Source organism: Balaenoptera physalus (genome assembly GCF_965194825.1).
Source record: "Balaenoptera physalus genome assembly, chromosome: 3".
Lineage (NCBI taxonomy): Eukaryota > Metazoa > Chordata > Mammalia > Artiodactyla > Balaenopteridae > Balaenoptera > Balaenoptera physalus.
Window position 1 is genome coordinate 118,774,862 of NC_138890.1, and position 23,746 is coordinate 118,798,607.

The 23,746-nt window shown below is 38.0% G+C and overlaps 1 pseudogene across 1 annotated transcript; it reads right to left on the bottom strand.

The window, feature by feature from the left end:
- Positions 1–2,894: 2,894 nt before the first annotated feature.
- Positions 2,895–5,668, bottom strand: LOC309658524 (cysteine protease ATG4C pseudogene; annotated as a pseudogene). The gene has a single exon. The product of its transcript is annotated as a cysteine protease ATG4C pseudogene (transcript).
- Between the last annotated feature and the right edge of the window lie 18,078 nt (positions 5,669–23,746).

Sequence of the window (23,746 nt, forward strand, 5' to 3'; positions counted from 1 at the left end):
ACAATATGAAAAGATGTGGAAAAACAGAAAAAAAAGGAACCTGATGGAAGTAAACAGGAACAGAAGAAAAGAAAACCAGCCAATAAATAATATCCTTGGGAAAATAATAGAAGATTTTGCATCCATCAGATAAGGATGGGGTACTCTGAAAAACTAACAGTGAACATTTGGAAATTTGAAAAATATGAAAGCTGAAATAAAACATTGTGATAGAAGAGTTGGAAAGTCAATTCAAGGTTATCTTCCAGCAAGAGGAACAAAAAGAGAAAAGGAAAGTAGAACAGAAAGGGGCTGGTGACATGGACACAGAGCATCAATCAGAGAGATCAGAAATCACAGAGAGAAAAAAAAAATGGAAGACAGACATTTTCCCAAGGAAAAGTACAAGAAAATTTCCCACACATGAAGAACACAGAGCCTCCAAACTGAAAGGGCCCTCTAAGTGCTAGCAACACGAAAAGCAAAACATCCACGAGGAGGCACATCCCTGACATTTCAGAACATCTGACTTAAAGAGGCAACGTGAAAAGCTTTCAGAGAGATGAAACAGGTTATATATAAAATAATGACAGAGTGCCATAAGACTTCTCAGCACCACTGGATAGTAGATAATAATGTAGTTATGCCTTTTTTTTTTTTAATTTGTTTATTTTATTTATTTTTGGCTGCGTTGGGTCTTCGTTGCTGCGTGCAGGCTTTCTCTAGTTGCGGTGAGCGGGGGCTACTCTTCGTTGCAGTGAGTGGACTTCTCATTGTCGTGGCTTCTCTTGTTGTGGAGCATGGGCTCTAGGCACACGGGCTTCAGTAGTTGTGGCATTCGGGCTCAGTAGTTGTGGCTCGCGGGCTCTAGAGCGCAGGCTCAGTAGTTGTGACGCACACCCTTAGTTACTCCGCGGCATGTGGGATCTTCCCAGACCAGGGCTTGAACCCGTGTCCCCTGCATTGGCAGGCGGATTCTTAACCACTGCGCCACCAGGGAAGTCCTAGTTATGCCTTTAAAATTACCCAGCCAAACCATGAATCAAGTGTAGGGGTCAATTAAGACACTCTCCTTCCTTAGAGCCTGCTGAAAGCTGTGCTTCAGCAAATGCGGAGAGCAAACAAACCAAGGGAAAGAATATCACTGGATCCAGGAAAAGGAAGCCCAACACAAGAGAAACAGTTTGATGGAGAAGGGAATTCTCAGGATTACAGCTGCGCAGAAGGGCTTAAGAGCAACCCATCCAGACTGTGGTAGGAAGGTAGAGTGCTATGGGAGGGAGGCCTCAGAGAAAAAAATGGAAATAGATTATCGAGAAATACGCTTGAGCATTGTGGGGAAAGAAAAAACCTACTGAGAGTATTTGACAGAACAGATGGACCATTTGGGAAAATATTAAAGATCAGTACAGAGCAAACAGAATTTTAAAAATTATTAATTCCAGGAAAAATAAAAATTTGTATGAGATACAATATAAAACTAACTGGATCATCACTAAACTATATTTGCATAGCCAAAATAATATATTGACTACTGATTTAGCTAGAATTTTTTATCCTGGAGAAGGAGAGAGGAAGTAGGAGGTGGTAATACAACAGACTATATTATCATCTACTTAATACGAAGTTAATAGTTTCAAACTGATAAATCAAGAAATCGCAGTATAAATATATTACTTAGAAATATGAAGATAAATGCCAGGTTTAGGGAAAAAAAGCTAAATTAGTTCAAAATATTTGCCTCCAAGGAATAGGGAACAGATATTTTCATTAAGACCTTTCAGTATCATTTTGAGCACCTACTATATGCAAGGCATATACCTCCTTCTCCTCAAGATCCCAATCTTCAAAGTCAGTCCACTACCAAAGAGCCATATGGTGACCCCTTTCATTGCCTCCCCCAGGACCCTGCTCCATCCATTACTGTTTTTTTCATTTCCATCATCAGTCAGTCTCTCCCTCTCCACTTGTTTCTTTCCCTTTGCTTATAACTGTGTCCAAGAACTTCCAGCTTGGCAAACTGACTGGCCAACTTTGGCTTCATTCCCTGGATTCTGATCTCATTTCTTGGCACAGAATATCATTGGAATGATATCCACTACTAATGAGCCCTCGTTGGGCCCAGCTCCAGGACCTCCCACATAATGGGTACTTGCCAGGCACATAACGCCAGCCCTACCTGTAGCGATGGGCACTGAGAAGTCAGAAGTACAGTAACTGTGGAAAAACAAAAAGGAAAGAGAAGAGTAAAGGATGACACCAAAAGATGGCAGGGTCATTATCGACATTGGGAACCCAAGAGCATGACATTTGGTGAGAGAGGTAAGGAATATGAGAAATTTGGTATAAAACATTGAGTTTGAAGCTTATAGAATTGGGTATTAATCAGGGTAAGGTGGACAGTTAATCATGATCCTGAAACAGTGAAATATAATGGGAAAGGTTTTGGAGTTAATATATACTAGATTCATATTCTGGCTCTGCCAGTTACTAACTGAATTGGCAAGTCACTGCTCTAGGCTCAACCTTCTCATCTACAAAATAGGGATTGTATCTTGATTAGAAAGCAGGCATGACAAATTTGAGATGTCAACAGCCAATCAGAATGTGATTCTTTCCGCCTGCCAATGCAGGGAACACGGGTTTGAGTCCTGGTCCAGGAAGATCCCACATGCCGCGGAGCAACTAAGCCCGTGCGCCACAACTACTGAACCTGTGCTCTAGAGCCTGCGAGCCACAACTACTGAGCCTGTGTGCCACACTCCTGAAGCCCGCGCACCTAGAGCCTGTGCTCCACAACAAAGTGAAGCCACCGCAATGAGAAGCCTGCGCACTGCAACGAAAAGTAGCCCCAACTCGCCACAACTAGAGAAAGCCCGCGGTGCATCAACAAAGACCCAACACGGCCAAAAAAAAAAACTTGATTGTTATTGACTGTAGCGTGACATCTAGATTGGAGATGTCAGGACTAAGGGTCATATTCTGATTGCAATAGTGCAGAAGATCAAGGATAACGGGCTCGAGGTGTACTCGAGGGAAGGGGCAACCAAGGGTAGAGAGAAATGGGACAATTTAGGAAATACTCGGGAGGTAGAACTATTAGGATGTTGTGATTTACGGGTTTGGGAGGCGGGACTGTGGTAGATGATGTCAGGGCTCCACCTGTGTGCTTTTGGGTCCCTCTACAATTTTCATGCTGTGCTTTCACTTCAAGCAGCCAACACCTGCGAGGAGAGCCAGAGCTCTCTGGGATTACATCTCCCAGGGGAGAGCCCGAGCAAATGACTCCTGGCGTGGAAGTATACCTCCTCCAGCTTCCTTGCCCCTGGTCCAGACAGCTCTCAGGTACAACTGTCTCCAGGCTCTTCTGTGGAGTTAAGCCTAAATTGCCCTCCTAGGGACTTTGTTGTTTTTTCGTTTGTTTGTTTGTTTTAATGTTCTTATATCTTTATTAAAGTACTTTATAAAGCTGGCTCAATAATAACTCTTATACTTGTACATCACAAATTTGCCTTTAAATAATACATAATACACTTAAGGCAGATTTACCTTATAGATGGCCTCAGCTTCTAAACACCACTGCACTGATTTATACAAATAGCAAAAATCACATGGAGGAGCATCTACTGATATCTTTCTTGGTACTTATCTTTAGCTTTTAAAACTGCATAATAAGTAGAGTTTCCATAAAATTTCATTTTTGAGATAGGAAACAAACAATTTTGCCTTTATCTGTTAGATTGGATGTAGTTATTATTAATAACATAAACTTTAAATCTGTGGGGAAAACCAATACTTTACCCTCACTCCCCAGAGAAGGGTCAACAGCAAGCAAAATGAGGAGCCATTGTAAAATCATATTGCTAAGTATTACCTCAACTCAAAATTCTGCTTATGTAATTGTGTCATATCACAGCTAAAAATGACTATTTAATATATCAAGATACATCCAAAAGCATCCTTTGGTTGAATTTATCAGGAGGCTTAGGCAACACTGAAGATTCATTCTCTGGTCTTCTGGTCATTAGTATAAACTGAAGCTTTTGAAACTATTTGGTGATCCCATTTTGGGGCCCAATATCACAAAACCTTCAGGAGAACAGTGGACCAAGGTGGAAGAATTTGAAGACTGGAAGACTTGCAGTTAAGGTAGAGTTATCACTAGCAGATCTTAGGGAAATAGGAATGCGGCCAGAATCACTTGATATTTATTAGAAATCAAGATTTACTAGATCATTTCTCTTTCAGAAAAATAGCTTTAAAACTTGTATATTTTCAAATGTTCTTTTTTTAAAGAACATATAAAATTAAGATATTTGTGAAAATAAACCAGTTTCAAGTATACTTGTTTCTCTTCCTTTTTCCTCCTTCAAAGGATTTCTTCTCATCGAGCACAAATGTGCTAATCTTTACAGCAAGACAAACTCTTCTGTGCTAAATCTTTTTAATCTTTTCCTCCTCTGGGAAAAGGTCTTCTTCATTGGTTGTAGTAGATGTAAAATCATAGTCTCTGGAATGACCATTTACAAAACTAAATAAGGGATATTTCTCCTTAGAAGAAATTTTCAGCATCTTAGTGATTTCTTCAGAAGCTCGTTTGAAGTCCTGAACATTTCGACAGTAAAATCCTATTGTACAGCTAAGATCCATTTTTCGAAATGACATCTTTTTGGGAGAAGGGCAGTGGAATGTCTCAAGAGGGAAATCCTTTATGCTGACATCTACAAAAGATTGGCAGTAATGAGGGTCCATGTAAATCAAAGTGTCATCTTGAAATCCAGCAAAGTAATATGACTGTTTAGGTTTGCCACCAATAATACCCACACAGTATTCAAGGCTTAAAATACCCTTTACAAAATCTAAATAGTCGGCATTGTTTCTTTCTCCACCAAGTCTAACAGGAACTAGAATAATAACAGCTTTGTCATCTGTATTATCAGAGACCATGGAAGCGCACTGTTTATCAGTTACATCAGAACTGTAAACTGTACAATGTTGCACAACATAAATAGTTATTCCTTGTAAATCTGGGTGTCTTGCTTCTTCAACTGCTTTTCTTAAAATGTGAGCAACCACAGCTAGTCCATACCAATCTCCAGCTTTTTCCCCAGACTTCTTTCCATATTCTATTAGTTGGTGTAAACCAAAGAGAGCCAAGGGGGAAATCACCAAACCAAGGGATGATTTTCCTGTGATAAATTTCATTTTGCATTTCATGATCATCAGAATATCTCCCAGGTGTTTCCTTCAGAGAAATTGTTGGGGTTTTGAGTTCTCTTTCCCCTGAAAGTGATGCTTCGAAAGATGCAGTAAATTACAGTGTTGGAAGTCCATGATTCAGAGTCTGAATTTTCAATGTTCAAAGCATCAGGCCAGCCAGGTCTAAGCTCTACCAAGAAAGTGTAGTATGAGTCCTTGAGCCAACAGCATCTGGCCAGTTCTTAATGTACAGCTCCAAGCACAGTCCGTTGTCAAAGCTGAGCCTTCTATTTGAGGAAATTCTTGCCTGTGGGTAAGCCATATTCTTGAAATGAAACCTTTACGAAATTCTTCTACATTTCCCTCAATTACACGATCTTCTATTGTACATCCTGATCTTGCAGGTAAACAGTTCATTTTCATCTTATTGAAATATTTGCTTTCTTGCGATGGTTTGGAACCAAACCCACAATATCTCTGAGGTATACCTGTAGTCTAAACAACTTCATATTTAAAATGGTAACACTTTCCAAGCAATAATACAGGGGAATTTCTACTAAAATATGTCTTTGTTTTCAACACCCAACTATATTTCACGTTGTTCCAAGCAGATATAAATTTAGTTTTTAGCTTATCAACTTCATCTGTTCCTGTGGCCTCCCTATTCAGATTCTAAAGAAAAAGCCATCACTTGATTGCATTCTTCTGTAAGTTTAGTCTTTTGTTCGGGAAATGTTCCAGCTCCAGCAGCAGCTGTTACAAAAGCAGCCAGCACACATGCAGGCGCTCCGACCTCAGCGCCGCAGCTACAGGCACCTCGACCTCCCCAGCCACCATAGTCGGGACTTTGTTTGATATCAAACACTTGCTTAACTTCCTTCTCTTCCATGTCTCTCTTCCTCACTCCCTTACTGTTTCTTCCTAGTGGCACTTCCTAATTAGTCGCTTTCACATGAACCTTCATCTCAGAGTCTGCTTCTGGGGAGTCAATCCTAAGACAGTGTGGTAGTCATTAATCTTGCTTATTAATTTTTCTGCCCTCTGCCTATGGGCACGTGGTAGGGCTATACTTCCTGGCCTTCTGTGCTTGGCTGTTGGGGCCAAGTTATCAGCTCTAGCAGAGATGATGTGTGCTGCTTCTGGGCTGAGCATGAAATCGCCAAGATGAAACCCTTCAGAGCTCTTTTCCCTTCGTTGTGGTGACCAAGAATGTTCCAGATAGTGGCTTATCTCTCAGCCTGGGACCTAGAGGCAGTGTGACAAAGTGGAGCAGAGCCCCAGCTCCGACTCAATAGTTGGAGGGAGAAGTAAACTTGCATTGTGTTAAGCCACTGAGAGTTTGGGATTATTTGCTATACAGCAATACAACCTAGCAACTCTTGACAGATATAGAGAGTGAGAAAAGGAGAAGAATCAAGGATGAATAAGTTTTCTGACTCGGGCTATTAGATGGATGGGGTTAACATTCTTTGAGCTTGAGAAAAGCAAGGAGGAAGAGCTGGATTTTTTGTTTGTTTGTTTGGTTTTTTAGGTAGGGAATTAAGTGCAGTTTTAGACATTTTTGAGTTTGAGATTCTTGTGGCAATCTAAACTGAGATATTGAGAAGATTGGTTCTGAATCTCTGGAAAGTGATCTGAGCTGGAGACAGATACTTGGGACATAAGTAATAATTTAGGAAAATAGAAATATAAAATCAGGACCAAGGGAAAAATAGAACTGCATAGGTGCTAATGATAAACATTAACACAGATGCTGTGATTGACATTAAAAATTTTTTTTTAATTGAAGTATAGTTGATTTACAACATTGTGTTAGTTTCTGGTATACAGCAAACTGATTCAGAATATATATATCTATGTATTCTTTTTCATTATGGTTTATCATAGGATATTGAATATAGTTCCCTATGCTATACATTAGGAACTTATTGTTTATCTTTTTTTTTTAAGTTTCGAATTTTATTTTATTTTTTTATACAGCAGGTTCTTATTAGTCATCAATTTTATACACATCAGTGTATACATGTCAATCCCAATCTCCCAATTCATCACACCACCACCCCCGCCCCCTCGCCACTTTCCCCCCTTGGTCTATACGTTTGTTCTCTATTTCAGCCCTGCAAGCCAGTTCATCTGTACTATTTTTCTAGGTTCCACATATATGCGTTAATATACGATATTTGTTTTTCTCTTTCTGACTTACTTCACTCTGTATGACAGTCTCTAGATCCATCCATGTCTCTACAAATGACCCAATTTCATTCCTTTTTATGGCTGAGTAATATTCCATTGTATATATGTACCACATCTTCTTTATCCATTCGTCGATGGGCATCTAGGTTGCTTCCATGACCTGGCTATTGTAAACAGTGATGCAATGAACATTGGGGTGCATGTGTCTTTTTGAATTATGGTTTTCTCTGGGTATATGCCCAGTAGTGGGATTGCTGGATCGTATGGTAATTCTATTTTTAGTTTTCTAAGGAACCTCCATACTGTTCTCCATAGTGGCTGCACCAATTTACATTCCCACCAACAGTGCAAGAGGGTTCCCTTTTCTCCACACCCTCTCCAGCATTTGTTGTTTGTAGATTTTCTGATGATGCCCATTCTAACAGGAGTGAGGTGATACCTCATTGTAGTTTTGATTTGCATTTCTCTAATAATTAGTGATGTTGAGCAGCTTTTCATGTGCTTCGTGGCTGTCTGTATGTCTTCTTTGGAGAAATGTCTATTTAGGTCTTCTGCCCATTTTTGGATTGGGTTGTTTGTTTTTTTGATATTGAGCTGCATGAGCTGCTTGTAAATTTTGGAGATTAATCCTTTGTCCGTTGATTTGTTTGCAAATATTTTCTCCCATTCTGAGGGTTGTCTCTTTGTCTTGTTTATGGTTTCCTTTGCTGTGCAAAAGCTTTGAAGTTTCATTAGGTCCCATTTGTTTATTTTTGTTTTTATTTCCATTACTCTAGGAGGTGGATCAAAAAAGATCTTGCTGTGATTTATGTCAAAGAGTGCTCTTCCTAAGAGTTTTATAGTGCCTGGTCTTACATTAAGGTCTCTAATCCATTTTGAGTTTATTTTTGTGTATGGTGTTAGGGAGTGTTCTAATTTCATTCTTTTACATGTAGCTTTCCAGTTTTCCCAGCACCACTTATTGAAGAGACTGTCTTTTCTCCATTGTATATCCTTGCCTCCTTTGTCATAGATTAGTTGACCATAGGTGCGTGGGTTTATCTCTGGGCTTTCTATCTTGTTCCATTGATCTATGTTTCTGTTTTTGTGCCAGTACCATATTGTCTTGATTACTGTCACCTTATAGTATTGTCTGAAGTCAGGGAGTCTGATTCCTCCAGCTTTGTTTTTTCCCCTCAAGACTGCTTTGCCTATTCGGGGTCTTTTGTGTCTCCAGACAAATTTTAAGATTTTTTGTTCTAGTTCCGTAAAAAATGCCATTGGTAATTTGATAGGGATTGCACTGAATCTGTAGATTGCTTTGGGTAGTATACTCATTTTCACAGTATTGATTCTTCCAGTCCAAGAACATGGTATATCTCTCCATCTGTTGGTATCATCTTTAATTTCTTTCATCAGTGTCTTATAGTTTTCTGTATACTGGTCTTTTGTCTCCCTAGGTAGGCTTATTCCTAGGTATTTTATTCTTTTTGTTGCAATGGTAAACGGGAGTGTTTCCTTAATTTCTCTTTCAGATTTTTCATCATTAGTGTACAGGAATGCAAGAGATTTCTGTGCATTAATTTTGTATCCTGCAACTTTACCAAATTCATTGATTAGCTCTAGTAGTTTTCTGGTAGCATCTTTAGGATTCTCTATGTATAGTATCATGTCATCCGCAAACAGTGACAGTTTTACTTCTTCTTTTCCAATTTGTATTCCTTTTATTTCTTTTTCTTCTCTGACTGCCGTGGCTAGGACTTCCAAAACTATGTTGAATAATAGTGGTGAGAGTGGACATCCTTGTCTTGTTCCTGATCTTAGAGGAAATGCTTTCAGTTTTTCACCATTGAGAATGATGTTTGCTGTGGGTTTGTCATATATGGCCTTTATTATGTTGAGGTAGGTTCCCTCTATGCCCACTTTCTGGAGAGTTTTTATCATAAATGGGTGCCGAATTTTGTCAAAAGCTTTTTCTGCATCTATTGAGATGATTATATGGTTTTTATTCTTCAATTTGTTAATATGGTTTATCACATTGATTGATTTGCATATATTGAAGAATCCTTGCATCCCTGGGATAAATCCCACTTGATCGTGGTGTATGATCCTTTTAATGTGTTGTTGGATTCTGTTTGCTAGTATTTTGTTGAGGATTTTTGCATCTATATTCATCAGTGATACTGGTCTGTTGTGGGAGGCATGCAGTCTTAGCCGGAGGTAACTCCTGGAGGAGACAGTATGTCTCTCACAAAAAGCAAAGCCCTTACCCTTGACTTGGAATGCACTCTTTTTCCCAGGCCTGAGGAATGTAAAAGAGATTAGCAAAGCTATCTCAAGCCAGGAGACCTCAAGGAACTGAGAGTCCTGGTTGTTCCTTATGGCTGGGGGCTGTGTGTGTGCCTGGTTAAGGGAAGCTAATGTTCAAGGATAGTTGTTGTAAACTTGTTGACGTCCATGGTGGTGACTGAACTGAGACGATAAGCAATTCTATGGGTTCATTGTCTAATAATGAGTTCCTCTCCTGTCTATATAAGATTCAATAAATTCTAAATAAAGTGCCTTGCAACCATCTGTTGTCTTGGTCGTTCTGACCCCATACTCGCAGTGCTATTTCGTCCCTTACCCCTCTCCGTTGGGACCTGGAAGACCCCCTGCGGTGGCTGGACTGTCGCAGTCTGTAATTTTCTTTTTCAGTAGTATCTTTGTCTGGTTTTGGTATCAGAGTGATGGTGGCCTCATAGAATGAGTTTGGGAGTGTTCCTTCCTCTGCAATTTTTCGAAAGAGTTTGAGAAGGATGGGTGTTAGCTCTTCTCTAAATGTTTGATAGAATTCACCTGTGAAGCCACCTGGTCCTGGACTTTTGTTTGTTGGAAGATTTTTATTTATTTATTTATTTATTTTATTTATTTATTTATGGCTGTGTTGGGTCTTCATTTCTGTGCGAGGGCTTTCTGTAGTTGCAGCAAGTGGGGGCCACTCTTCATCGCAGTGCACGGGCCTCTCACTATCGCAGCCTCTCTTGTTGCGGAGCACGGGCTCCAGACGCGCAGGCTCAGTAGTTGTGGCTCACGGGCCTAGTTACTCCGCGGCATGTGGGATCTTCCCAGACCAGGGCTCGAACCCGTGTGCCCTGCATTGGCAGGCAGATTCTCAACCACTGCGCCACCAGGGAAGCCCTGTTGGAAGATTTTTAATCACAGTTTCAATTTCATTACTTGTGATTGGTCTGTGCATATTTTCTGTATCTTCCTGGTTCAGTCTTGGAAGGTTATACCTTTCTTAGAATTTGTCCATTTCTTCCAGGTTGTCCATTTTATTGGCATAGAGTTGCTTGTAGTAGTCTCTTAGGATGCTTTGTATTTCTGCGGTGTCTGTTGTAACTTCTCCTTTTTCATTTCTAATTTTACTGATTTGAGTCCTCTCCCTCTTTTTCTTCATGAGTCTGGCTAATGGTTTATCAATTTTGTTTATCTTCTGAAAGAACCAGCTTTTAGTTTTATTGATCTTTGCTATTGTTTTCTTTGTTTCTATTTCATTTATTTCTGCTATGATCTTTATGATTTCTTTCCTTCTGCTAACTTTGGGTTTTGTTTGCTCTTCTTTCTCTAGTTCCTTTAGGTGTAAGATTAGATTGTTTATTTGAGATTTTTCTTGTTTCTTGAGGTAGGCTTGTATAGCCTTAGAACTGCTTTTGCTGCATCCCATAGGTTTTGGATGGTCGTGTTTTCATTGTTTTCATTGTCATTTGTCTCTAGGTATTTTTTTTTTCTATGCACAATATTTTTTTTTTCACACACACACACTGCATTTTATTTTTACAAGAGATAAATAGACTGACACCAAGCATTGTACATGGATGACCACAACAAAAGCAACAATAATTGCAATTACCAAACATGAAACACACTCATACTATGTCATAATATTGACATTCAGTCCAGTAACCCTCCACTGTAACAGCTCCTTTACTTTGCAGTGAAAATTGATTTGTATATTCTTTGCCTCTGAGTCCTTGTGGGATTGTTTTTTTTTTAATTCAGACAGAAAGTCACAAAAATTATACTCATCCTCATCAGTTCACTCAGTCCCATGTAATTAATTTTTTTTTTCATCTGATCTTTTGTTAGCACTTTTATGAGTTCATCAGTCTTTCATTAGAGTTCTGAAAATTCTTATTCATTCAGTTCAGCAGTACAGTCAGTTACCAGAAACCTGTACTTGTCAGAGTCTTTTCCATGAATTTCTTGAAGATGAAAGCCTTTTATAGGAACATACTTGCAAAAGCATCAGAGTACACCCAGAACTGTCTGTAAATGACAAAAGACTTAAAAATGACCACTGTTAAAGATTTGATGAAAGTTCATAATAATGCAGTTGACAAGAACATTAGTTATTTCTGAGATATACATTTTAAAGTAATAACTAGGATTATTACTTATAACATTATACCAGAACATATAAGATTTTTAGAAATTTCATGTAATGTCTGAAACATTTATATTAACATATTTCCATACAAATAACCCAATGAAAGTTTAGTATTAGTTGTTTTGTTTGTTTGTTTGTTTATACTGCAGGTTCTTATTAGGCATCAATTTTATACACATCAGTGTATACATGTCAATCCCAATCGCCCAATCAGCACACCACCATCCCCACCCCACCGCAGTTTTCCCCCCTTGGTGTCCATATGTCCATTCTCTACATCTGTGTCTCAACTTCTGCCCTGCAAACCGGCTCATCTGTACCATTTTTCTAGGTTCCACATACATGCATTAATATACGATATTTGTTTTTCTCTTTCTGACTTACTTCACTCTGTATGACAGTCTCTAGATCCATCCACTTCTCAACAAATGACTCAATTTCGTTCCTTTTTATGGCTGAGTAATATTCCATTGTATATATGTACCACATCTTCTTTATCCATTCGTCTGTTGATGGGCATTTAGGTTGCTTCCATGACCTGGCTATTGTAAATAGTGCTGCAATGAACATTCGGGTGCATGTGTCTTTTTGAATTACGGTTTTCTCTGGGTATATGCCCAGTAGTGGGATTGCTGGGTCATATGGTAATTGTATTTTTAGTTTTTTAAGGAACCTCCATATTGTTCTCCATAGTGGCTGTATCAATTTACATTCCCACCAACAGTGCAAGAGGGTTCCCTTTTCTCCACACCCTCTCCAGCATTTGTTGTTTGTAGATTTTCTGATGATGCCCATTCTAACAGGAGTGAGGTGATACCTCATTGTAGTTTTGATTTGCATTTCTCTAATAATTAGTGATGTTGAGCAGCTTTTCATGTGCTTCGTGGCTGTCTGTATGTCTTCTTTGGAGAAATGTCTATTTAGGTCTTCTGCCCATTTTTGGATTGGGGTGTTTGTTTCTTTAATATTGAGTTGAATGAGCTCTTTATATATTTTGGAGATTAATCCTTTGTCCGTTGATTTGTTTGCAAATATTTTCTCCCATTCTGAGGGTTGTCTCTTTGTCTTGTTTATGGTTTCCTTTGCTGTGCAAAAGCTTTGAAGTTTCATTAGGTCCCATTTGTTTATTTTTGTTTTTATTTCCATTACTCTAGGAGGTGGATCAAAAAAGATCTTGCTGTGATTTATGTCAAAGAGTGCTCTTCCTATGTTTTCCTCTAAGAGTTTTATAGTGTCCAGTCTTATATTTAGGTCCCTAATCCATTTTGAGTTTATTTTTGTGTATGGTGTTAGGGAGTATTCTAATTTCATTCTTTTACATGTAGCTGTCCAGTTTTCCCAGCACCACTTATTGAAGAGACTGTCTTTTCTCCATTGTATATCTTTGCCTCCTTTGTCATAGATTAGTTGACCATAGGTGCGTGGGTTAATCTCTGGGCTTTCTATCTTGTTCCATTGATCTATGTTTCTGTTTTTGTGCCAGTACCATATTGTCTTGATTACTGTAGCTTTGTAGTATAGTCTGAAGTCAGGGAGTCTGATTCCTCCAGCTCCATTTTTTTGCCTCAAGACTGCTTTGGCTATTCGGGGTCTTTTGTGTCTCCATACAAATTTTAAGATGATTTGTTCTAGCTCCGTAAAAAATGCCATTGGTAATTTGATAGGGATTGCATTGAATCTGTAGATTGCTTTGGGTAGTATACTCATTTTCACAATGTTGATTCTTCCAATCCAAGAACATGGTATATCTCTCCATCTGTTGGTATCATCTTTAATTTCTTTCATCAGTGTCTTACAGTTTTCTGCATACAGGTCTTTTGTCTCCCTAGGTAGGTTTATTCCTAGGTATTTTATTCTTTTTGTTGCAATGGTAAATGGGAGTGTTTCCATAATTTCTCTTTCAGATTTTTCATCATTAGTGTATAGGAATGCAAGAGATTTCTGTGCATTCATTTTGTATCCTGCAACTTTACCATATTCATTAATTAGCTCTAGCAGTTTTCTGGTGGCAGTTTTAGGATTCTCTATGTATAGTATCATGTCATCCGCAAACAGTGACAGTTTTACTTCTTCTTTTCCAATTTGTATTCCTTTTATTTCTTTTTCTTCTCTGATTGCCGTGGCTAGGACTTCCAGAACTATGTTGAATAATAGTGGTGAGAGTGGACATCCTTGTCTCGTTCCTGATCTTAGAGGAAATGCTTTCAGTTTTTCACCATTGAGAATGATGTTTGCTGTGGGTTTGTCATATATGGCCTTTATTATGTTGAGGTAGGTTCCCTCTATACCCACTTTCTAGAGAGTTTTTATCATAAATGGGTGTTGAATTTTGTCAAAAGCTTTTTCTGCATCTATTGAGATGATCATATGGTTTTTATTCTTCAATTTGTTAATATGGTGTATCACATTGATTGATTTGCGTATATTGAAGAATCCTTGCATCCCTGGGATAAATCCCACTTGATCGTGATGTATGATCCTTTTAATGTGTTGTTGGATTCTGTTTGCTAGTATTTTGTTGAGGATTTTTGCATCTATATTCATCAGTGATATTGGTCTGTAATTTTCTTTTTTTGTAGTGTCTTTGTCTGGTTTTGGTATCAGGGTGATGGTGGCCTCATAGAATGAGTTTGAGAGTGTTCCTTCCTCTGCAATTTTTTGGAAGAGTTTGAGAAGGATGGGTGTTAGCTCTTCTCTAAATGTTTGATAGAATTCACCTGTGAAGCCATCTGGTCCTGGACTTTTGTTTGTTGGAAGATTTTTAATCACAGTTTCAATTTCATTACTTGTGATTGGTCTGTTCATATTTTCTGTTTCTTCCTGCTTCAGTCTTGGAAGTTTATACCTTTCTAAAAATTTGTCCATTTCTTCCAGGTTGTCCATTTTATTGGCATAAAGTTGCTTGTAGTAGTCTCTTAGGATGCTTTGTATTTCTGCGGTGTCTGTTGTAACTTCTCCTTTTTCATTTCTGATTTTATTGATTTGAGTCCTCTCCCTCTTTTTCTTGATGAGTCTGGCTAATGGCTTATCAATTTTGTTTATCTTCTCAAAGAACCAACTTTTAGTTTTATTGATCTTTGCTATTGTTTTCTTTGTTTCTATTTCATTTATTTCTGCTCTGATCTTTATGATTTCTTTCCTTCTGCTAACTTTGGGTTTTGTTTGTTCTTCTTTCTCTAGTTTATTTAGGTGTAAGATTAGATTGTTTACTTGAGATTTTTCTTGTTTCTTGAGGTAGGCTTGTATAGCTATAAACTTCCCTCTTAGAACTGCTTTCGCTGCATCCCATAGGTTTTGGGTCGTCGTGTTTTCGTTGTCATTTGTTTCTAGGTATTTTTTGATTTCCTCTTTGATTTTGTCAGTGATCTCTTGGTTATTTAGTAACGTATTGTTTAGTCTCCATGTGTTTGTGTTTTTTACATTTTTTTCCCGTAATTCACTTCTAATCTCATAGCGTTGTGGTCAGAAAAGATGCTTGATATGATTTCAATTTTCTTAAATTTACTGAGGTTTGATTTGTGACCCAAGATGTGATCTATCCTGGAGAATGTTCCGTGCGCACTTGAGAAGAACGTGTAATCTGCTGTTTTTGGATGGAATGTCCTATAAATATCAATTAAATCTATCTGGTCTATTGTGTCATTTAAAGCTTCTGTTTCCTTAATTATTTTCATTTTGGATGATCTGTCCATTAGTGTAAGTGAGGTGTTAAAGTCCCCCACTATTATTGTGTTACTGTCGATTTCCTCTTTTATAGCTGTTAGCAGTTGCCTTATGTATTGAGGTGCTCCTATGTTGGGTGCATATATATTTATAATTGTTATATCTTCTCCTTGGATTGATCCCTTGATCATTATGTAGTGTCCTTCCTCGTCTCTTGTAACATTCTTTATTTTAATGTCTATTTTAGCTGATGTGAGTATTGCTACTCCAGCTTTCTTTTGATTTCCATTTGCATGGAATACCTTTTTCCATCCCCTCACTTTCAGTCTGTATGTGTCCCTAGGTCTGAAGTGGGTCTCTTGTAGACCGCACATAGATGGGTCTTGTTTTTGTATCCATTCAGCGAGCCTGTGTCTTTTGGTTGGAGCATTTAATCCATTCACGTTTAAGGTAATTATCGATATGTATGTTCCTATGACCATTTTTGTAATTGTTTTGGGTTTGTTTTTGTAAGTCCTTTTCTTCTCTTGTGTTTCCCACTTAGAGAAATTCCTTTAGCATTTGTTGTAGAGCTGGTTTGGTGGTGCTGAATTCTCTTAGCTTTTGCTTGTCTGTAAAGCTTTTGATTTCTCCATCGAATCTGAATGAGATCCTTGCCGGGTAGAGTAATCTTGGTTGTAGGTTCTTCCCTTTCATCACTTTAAGTGTATCATGCCACTCCCTCCTGGCTTGTAGAGTTTCTGCTGAGAAATCAGCTGTTAACCTTATGGGAGTTCCCTTCTATGTTATTTGTCATTTTTCCCTTGCTGCTTTTAATAATTTTTCTTTGTCTTTAATTTTTGCCAATTTGCTTACTATGTGTCTCGGTGTGTTTCTCCTTGGGTTTATCCTGTATGGGTCTCGCTGTGCTTCCTGGACTTGGGTGGCTATTTACTTTCCCATGTTAGGGAAGTTTTCTATTATAATCTCTTCAAATATTTTCTCGGGTCCTTTCTCTCTCTCTTCTCCTTCTGGGACCCCTTTAAATGTGAATGTTCGTGCATTTAATGTCGTCCCAGAGGTCTCTTAGTCTGTCTTCATTTCTTTTCATTCTTTTTTCTTTATTCTGTTCTGTGGCAGTGAATTCTACCATTCTGTCTTCCAGGTCACTTATCCGTTCTTCTGCCTCAGTTATTCTGCTATTGATTCCTTCTAGTGTAGTTTTCATTTCAGTTATTGTATTGTTCATCTGCGTTTGTTTGTTCTTTAATTCTTCTAGGTCTTTGTTAAACATTTCTTGCACCTTCTCAATCTTTGCCTCCATTCTTTTTCCAAGGTCCTGGATCATCTTCACTATCATTATTCTGAATTCTTTTTCTGGAAGGTTGCCTATCTCCACTTCATTGAGTTGTTTTTCTGGGGTTTTATCTTGTTCCTTCATCTGGTATGTAGCCCTCTGCCTTTTCATCTTGTCTCTCTGTGAATGTGGTTTTTGTTCCACAGGCTGCAGGATTGTAGTTCTTCTTGCTTCTGCTGTCTGCCCTCTGTGTTTATCTATTTTATATGTAGTAATTTGTGTCTGTTAATCCCAAACTCCTAATTTATCCCTTTCCCCTTTGGTAACCAAAGTTTATTTTCTATGTCTGTGACTCTGTTTCTGTTTCATAAATAACTTCATTTGTATCATGTTTTAGATTCCACATATAAGTGATATATGCTGTTTGTCTTTCTCTTCCTGACTTAATTCACTTAGTATGATACTAAGTCCATCCATGCTGCTGCAAATGGCAAGATTTCATTCTTTTTTATGGCTGTATAATATTCCATTGTATATATATATATATATATATATATATATATATATATACACAAACACACATTGTGTATATATATATATATGTGTGTATATATATATATACACACACACACACACACACACACACAAACACACACACTACATCTTCTTTATCCATTCATCTGTCGATGGACATTTAGTTTGTTTCCATGTTCCATGTCTTGGCTATTGTAAATAGTGCTGCTGTTAACATTGGGTTGCATGTATCTTTTCAAATTATAATTTTGTCCAGATATGTGTCCAGGAGTGGGATGGCTGGATCATATGGCAACTTTTTAAGGAATCTCCATACTGATTTCCATAGTGCCTGCACCAATTTAATTCCCGCCAACAGTGTAGGAAGGCTCCCTTTTCTCCACACCCTCTCCAGCATTTATTTGTAGACTTTTTACTGATGGCCATTCTGACTGGTGTGAGGTGGTACCTCATTGTAGTTTGGATTTGCAGTTCTCTTATAATTAGTGATGATGAGTGTATTTTCATGTGCCTATTGACCATCTGTATGTCTTCTTTGGAGAAATGTCTCTTTAGATCTTCTGCCCTTTTTTGACTGGGTTTTGTGTTGGGGCGGTTGTTGTTGTTATTGAGTTATATGAGCTGTTTGTATGTTTTGGAAATTAAGCCCTTGTCGGTCTCATTGTTTGCAAATATTTTCTCCCAGGTTGTCTTTTCATTTTGTTTATGGTTTCCTTTGCTGTGCAAAAGCTTGTACGTTTGATTAGGTCTCATTTGTTTATTTTTGTTTTTATTTCTATTACCTTGGGAGACTGACCTAAGAAAACATTGCTACAGTTTATATCAGAGAATGTTTTGCCTATGTTCTCTTCTAGGAGTTTTATGGTGTCATGTCTTATATTTAAACCTTTAAGCCATTTGGGGTTTATTTTTGTGTATGATGTGAGGGTGTGTTGTAACTTCACTGATTTACATGTTGCTGTCCAGTTTACCCAACACCACTTGCTGAAGAGATTGTCTTTCCTCCATTGTATATTCTCGCCTCCTTTGTTGAAGATTAATTGACCATAGGTGTGTGGGTTTATTTCTGGGCTCTCTATTCTGTTCCATTGATCCATTTGTCTGTTTTTGTGTCAATACCATGTTGTTTTGATTACTGTAGCTTTGTAGTATTGTCTGAAGTCTGAGAGGGTTATGCCTCCAGCTTTGTTCTTTTTCCTCAGGATTGCTTTGGCAATTGTGGGTCTAGATCTTTTATGGTTCAATATAAATTTTAGGATTATTTCTTCAGTTCTTTGAAAAATGTCATGGGTAACTTGTTAGGAATCGCATTAAATCTGTAGATTGGGAATTCCCTGGCAGTCCAGTGGTTAGGACTCTGTGCTTTCTTTGCCATGGGCCCAGGTTCAATCCCTGGTCAAAGAACTAAGATCCCATAAGCCGCATGGTGCAGCCCAAAAAAAAAATCTGTAGGTTGCTTTGGGTAGTGTGGCAATTTTAACATACAATTGAAATTTAAGTTGGGCATTAAGCATCCTGGCCAGGGACACAAAGGACACATGTTCTTATATATGACTCACACTATTGGAAAGAAATAAGTATATCAGTTCCTTTCTTTCAAGAAACTAAAGTTCTGAATGTTCTCCTCCCACTTCAACCAGAGTAGCTTTTGAATAATATGGTCTTAGAGAAAGAATTTTATGACCCCCCAAAATTTGGAAAACTAGAGGTAATCTTCCCTGAGTATCATTTCTTTGGGCTAGATTTCTGATACAAACTGAATGACAGAAAATTCAATATATAGTCTCTGAGGAACTCCAAATGGAAGAGAATCCCAGGGGTATCTAGGCAAAGCAGACTTTTCTCCAGGAAGCTGCTTTGGAATTTTCCCAGCATTTATTTTCGCTATCTAAGTTGTCCTGTGAAGTTACATTTTGTGGCTTATAGCCCATCTTGATCACAAGTTTGGACAGTGCTGCTCTGTATTTGCCAGCATCTCCACTGAATAGTGACTGCCACTACTTTTGTGGCCATGAAACTTTCCCAACAAGTATTATGTCTTCAATAGAGCAGAAGGGAATAATCAACCACAAAGGGGCCTGGAAGTGATTTTAATCATGGAGAATGACTCTGCAAGATGACTACAATACCTAGCTAATGTGATATGTAGGGTTTTCTTTCACAGGACAGCAAATCAACTCAGTTCACTGAACGGACATGGTCATTGGTAAAGCATTCATGTATTTGTTGGAGCCTAGTAAGTTTTATGAGAGTGAAAGAATAATTCTGGCATATATGTAAAATATCAACATTTGAGGGAAAATAGCAACCATAGGAAAGAAAATGGAAAAAAAATCACAAAAAATAAACATTTTAAATGTAAATACCATGCAAGAACCACTAATATATGCTCAATAAGATGCCATGATAAAAGTCTTCTTTTACAGAGTGAACTAAGTGAACTAAAGCGTGTTTTTTGTATTAATGATAGTGTCTATAAGGAAAACCAACCTACCCTTAAAACAAAAAGACAATGATTTAAGTGTTCTCCTTATTCTCCCAATTTTAATGGGTTCCAGAGTTTAGCGAAAACTTCAATTGTAAAAATGCTCATAGAATGGGCAAAACAGAGAACAACTATAAAAAGCCAGTGGTAGGCACAAAAAGCACAAACCGTAGAAGAAAAGATTAGTAAATTTAGACATTAAAACTAAAAATGTCTATTCATCAAAAGATACTACAAAAATAATTTAAACTTTTCATCAAAAGACACTGATAATAATAATAATAATAAATATTAATAGAGTGCTTCCTAGATGTGAGGCACTGTTCTAAATATGTTACATATTTGCTTAATAATACTTAATATTATTACTTAATAACTTAATATTACTTAATAATACTTAATTTTTTAAATAATACTTAATATTATTACTTAATAACACTTAATAATACATACTTGCTTAATAATATTACCTTCATTTAAAAAATGAGGAAATTGAGGCAAAAAGGATTTTTTTTAAGTGAAAAACAAGCCATGGACCAGGAGAATGTATCACACACACACACACACACACACACACACACACACACACACACACACACACACACAGAGAATATCTGGAAAACAATAAACAGAATAAAAATGACCCAATGGAAAAATGGGCAAAGGGGATGAACAGAAGAGGAGACCCAGTGGTCAATAAACATAAAAGATGCACAATCTCAGTAGTAATCAGAGAAATGCGTAGTAGAACAGTGATGAGACAGCATTCCCAGGGCATCCAACCTGCAAACAAGACTGACAATACTGAGTGCTGGTAAGAATGCAGAAGAACTGGAACATCACTACGCTGGTGGCAGCAGCAGAAATTCGCACAACCACTGTGAAGAACAGTACGACCTTATCCAGTAAGCTTGAACAGGCTCAACCGTTAGGAGTCAGTAATCCCACTGCTAAATATATATTCTTGAAAATACAAGCCCATGAGCATAAAGCGACATGGGCAAGAATGTCCATTGAGCCGTATTTATAATGGCTAGTTTTTGGAAACTGTCTTAATTTCTACCGATAGGAGATAAACTGTAATTGATTCACCTGCTAGACTAACTCACAGCAGTGAACATTAATGATGGGCACCTGCCAGTCTGTGTCTCTGTGAACCTCCCCCAGCCCTCTCCTCATTGCTTCCTGGGTTTACCAGCCCCTTCTCTTCACATGGTCTTACTGTGAATGGGGCAAATACAATTAATTGTCTTTCTGTTTATTAAATTACAGGGGGGGGGGTTTCCCCCATATTTTCTCCCTCAGATTACCTAACACTTTTTTTTTTTTTAATTGGAGAGTCTCTAAATCCTTCAGTCACATATTTATACACAATTGCTTGCTTTACCTCCAGAGGGCTAATCACATCCACGGTGTACACGTTTGCTTGTTTTATTCTGTGGCAGCCTTATTTCTAAATCACTGGGTAAGGGACATCTCACTGTGGCCTCGAGATAGAAAAAACACCCTTGCGTGTGCTGAGTTTTGAAAGATGATTAGAGTTTGCCTGGCGGACTGTGGCAGGTAAGGGCATTCCAGGTGGAGGAATGAAAATATGTGAAAACACAGAGATGGGAAACAGCTGGGCTGTTGAAGGACCTACGAGCAGTTTCTAGAGCTCTCAGTGTGACTGCAGTAGTGTCAAGGGCAAGCCCGGACATGGAGGTGTCAGATTGGAGGGGGAGGGCTTTGTGTCTTGGGAGGAGCGAGGAAGCACGTTAAACAGGCATGTCACTTCCTCTCCGCACGTTTACCCCTCTGCTTTCACACAGTTTCCCCTAAGCTTTTTTCATTATTGCCATACAAGTCATGTCAACGTATTAATCTTGAAAAATAATTTCTGAAAGGACCGCAGTTTTGAAGAAGGTGCTCAGGAGGAGCACTCTTCCTTTTGCTCCCAACTGTACATCCCTCTGAAAAGTGGCTGCAGAGTGAGGTAGACAGTGGCCTGGCCACATGGGACTTGGGAAAACCTGCTAATCGCTGGGACTTAGCCTGGTCTGTGATGTGCCCAGCAAAAGGTTTTAGGCAAAGGATTAGTCCAAAAAACCCTACACACCTGAGAGCAAACACACACTCCTACACACACATACACATATGTGCATGTATAGATAAATAGACACACTATTTAGAGGCATTAGATAGATGCTCTATAAATGTATCAAATATGTATATAAATGTATACATAATTGCTTAGTTTACTATATTCACACACATATGGTGTGTTTTATATATATATATATATACATACATGTATGTATATACATATATACAGTCTGGTATGAATATATAAAGAATATGATATTTATATTATGTATGCAATGTCTATATACGTATCTATATACTGTACAGAGGGAGAAACAAACAGTTGGAGAGAGAGAGGTAGAGAGATGGAGAAACTGGATGGATACCTACCTACACTACTAACAATGGTTACCTCTGAAGGCAGATTGGAGGGGGGACTTTCACTTCCTGTTTATACCTTTTAGGATTATTTGAAGCTGATACAAGAGCATACCTTGATTTTGTAATATAAAAATCTCCGCGATGAAGAGTGGCCCCCACTTGCCACAACTGGAGAAGGCCCTCGCACAGAAACGAAGACCCAACACAGCCATAAATAAATAAATAAATAAAATTTAAAAAAAAAAAAAAAAAATCTCAAAAGCATAAAAATTTAAGGATTATGTAGATATAGGCTAATAATGAACATTTTAGAATAAATGCCCAGTGTTCTATGGAAATAAGAGCTGTGGCAGTGGTGTGAGGTAGGGATGGGGGGCTGCAGAGGTTGGAGCGGGTACAGGCTGGAGATCAGTCAGGAGGCCTTTGCAGCAGATCCAGGAGAGGATGATGTGTGGATATACACACTCTTTCACTGCTGAGCCTTTGCTCTGCTCCTCCCCAAATCAGGAATCTGTCTCCCACCACAACTTCTCTACCTACTGAGATTCTGCTCATCCCCCAAGGATGAGTTCAAATCCTGGTTTCTTCATAAAGCCTCCCCAATCCCAGTCTCCTTTCCAGGGTCACCTCCTCAATGTTTCCATGGCACTTTATTTCTTCAAGGATGGCATTTCTTTCTGTCTTGTTCTATCACTAGTTATTTATATCTCTGAACCAGACTGTAACAACTTTAAAGGTCAGAGCCATTTCTCTAGCCATTAAAAAAAAAAAAAAATCTCACAATTCTAGCACAGGGCTTTGCATGTCATAGATTCTCAATAAATGCTCTTTGAATGAAAATCATTCAAAAGAACCAGGTCTTGAGATAGAAACCATTTTAAAGCGATATTTTCCTTTTTTTCTTCTGTTGATGTAGCTTATGATAAACCTACAATTTTTTTGCTAATTTCATTACTCTTCAATTAAAAAAAAAACCTGACTGTAATGACCACATAGCAAAAATTAAAAGCTTATTTTCCTAAACAGTGTAATTTTTTTTCAGCTTTTGAAAAAATTTGATTGAAGTCTGGTTGATTTACAGTGTTGTATTAATTTCTAGTGTACAGCAAAGTGATTAGTTATATATACATTCTTTTTCATATTCTTTTCCATTATGGTTTATCACAGGATAATATAGTTAATTGAATATAATAATATAGATAATATAGATAACTGATAATATAGATAATTGAATATAGTTCCCTGTGCTATACAGTAGGACCTTGTTGTTTATCCATTCAGTATATAATAGTTTGCATCTGCTAATCCCAAACTCCCAATCTGTCCCTTCCCACACCCCCCTGCCTTGGCAACCACAAGTTTCTGTTTCATAGATAAGTTCATTTGTGTCATATTTTAGATTCCACATATAAGTGATATCATATGATATTTGTCTTTCCCTGTCTGACTTCACTTGGTAATGATAATCTCTATATCCATCCATGTTGCTGCAAATGGCATTATTTCATTCTTTTTTATGGCTGAGTAGTATTCCATTGTATCTATGTACTACATCTTCTTT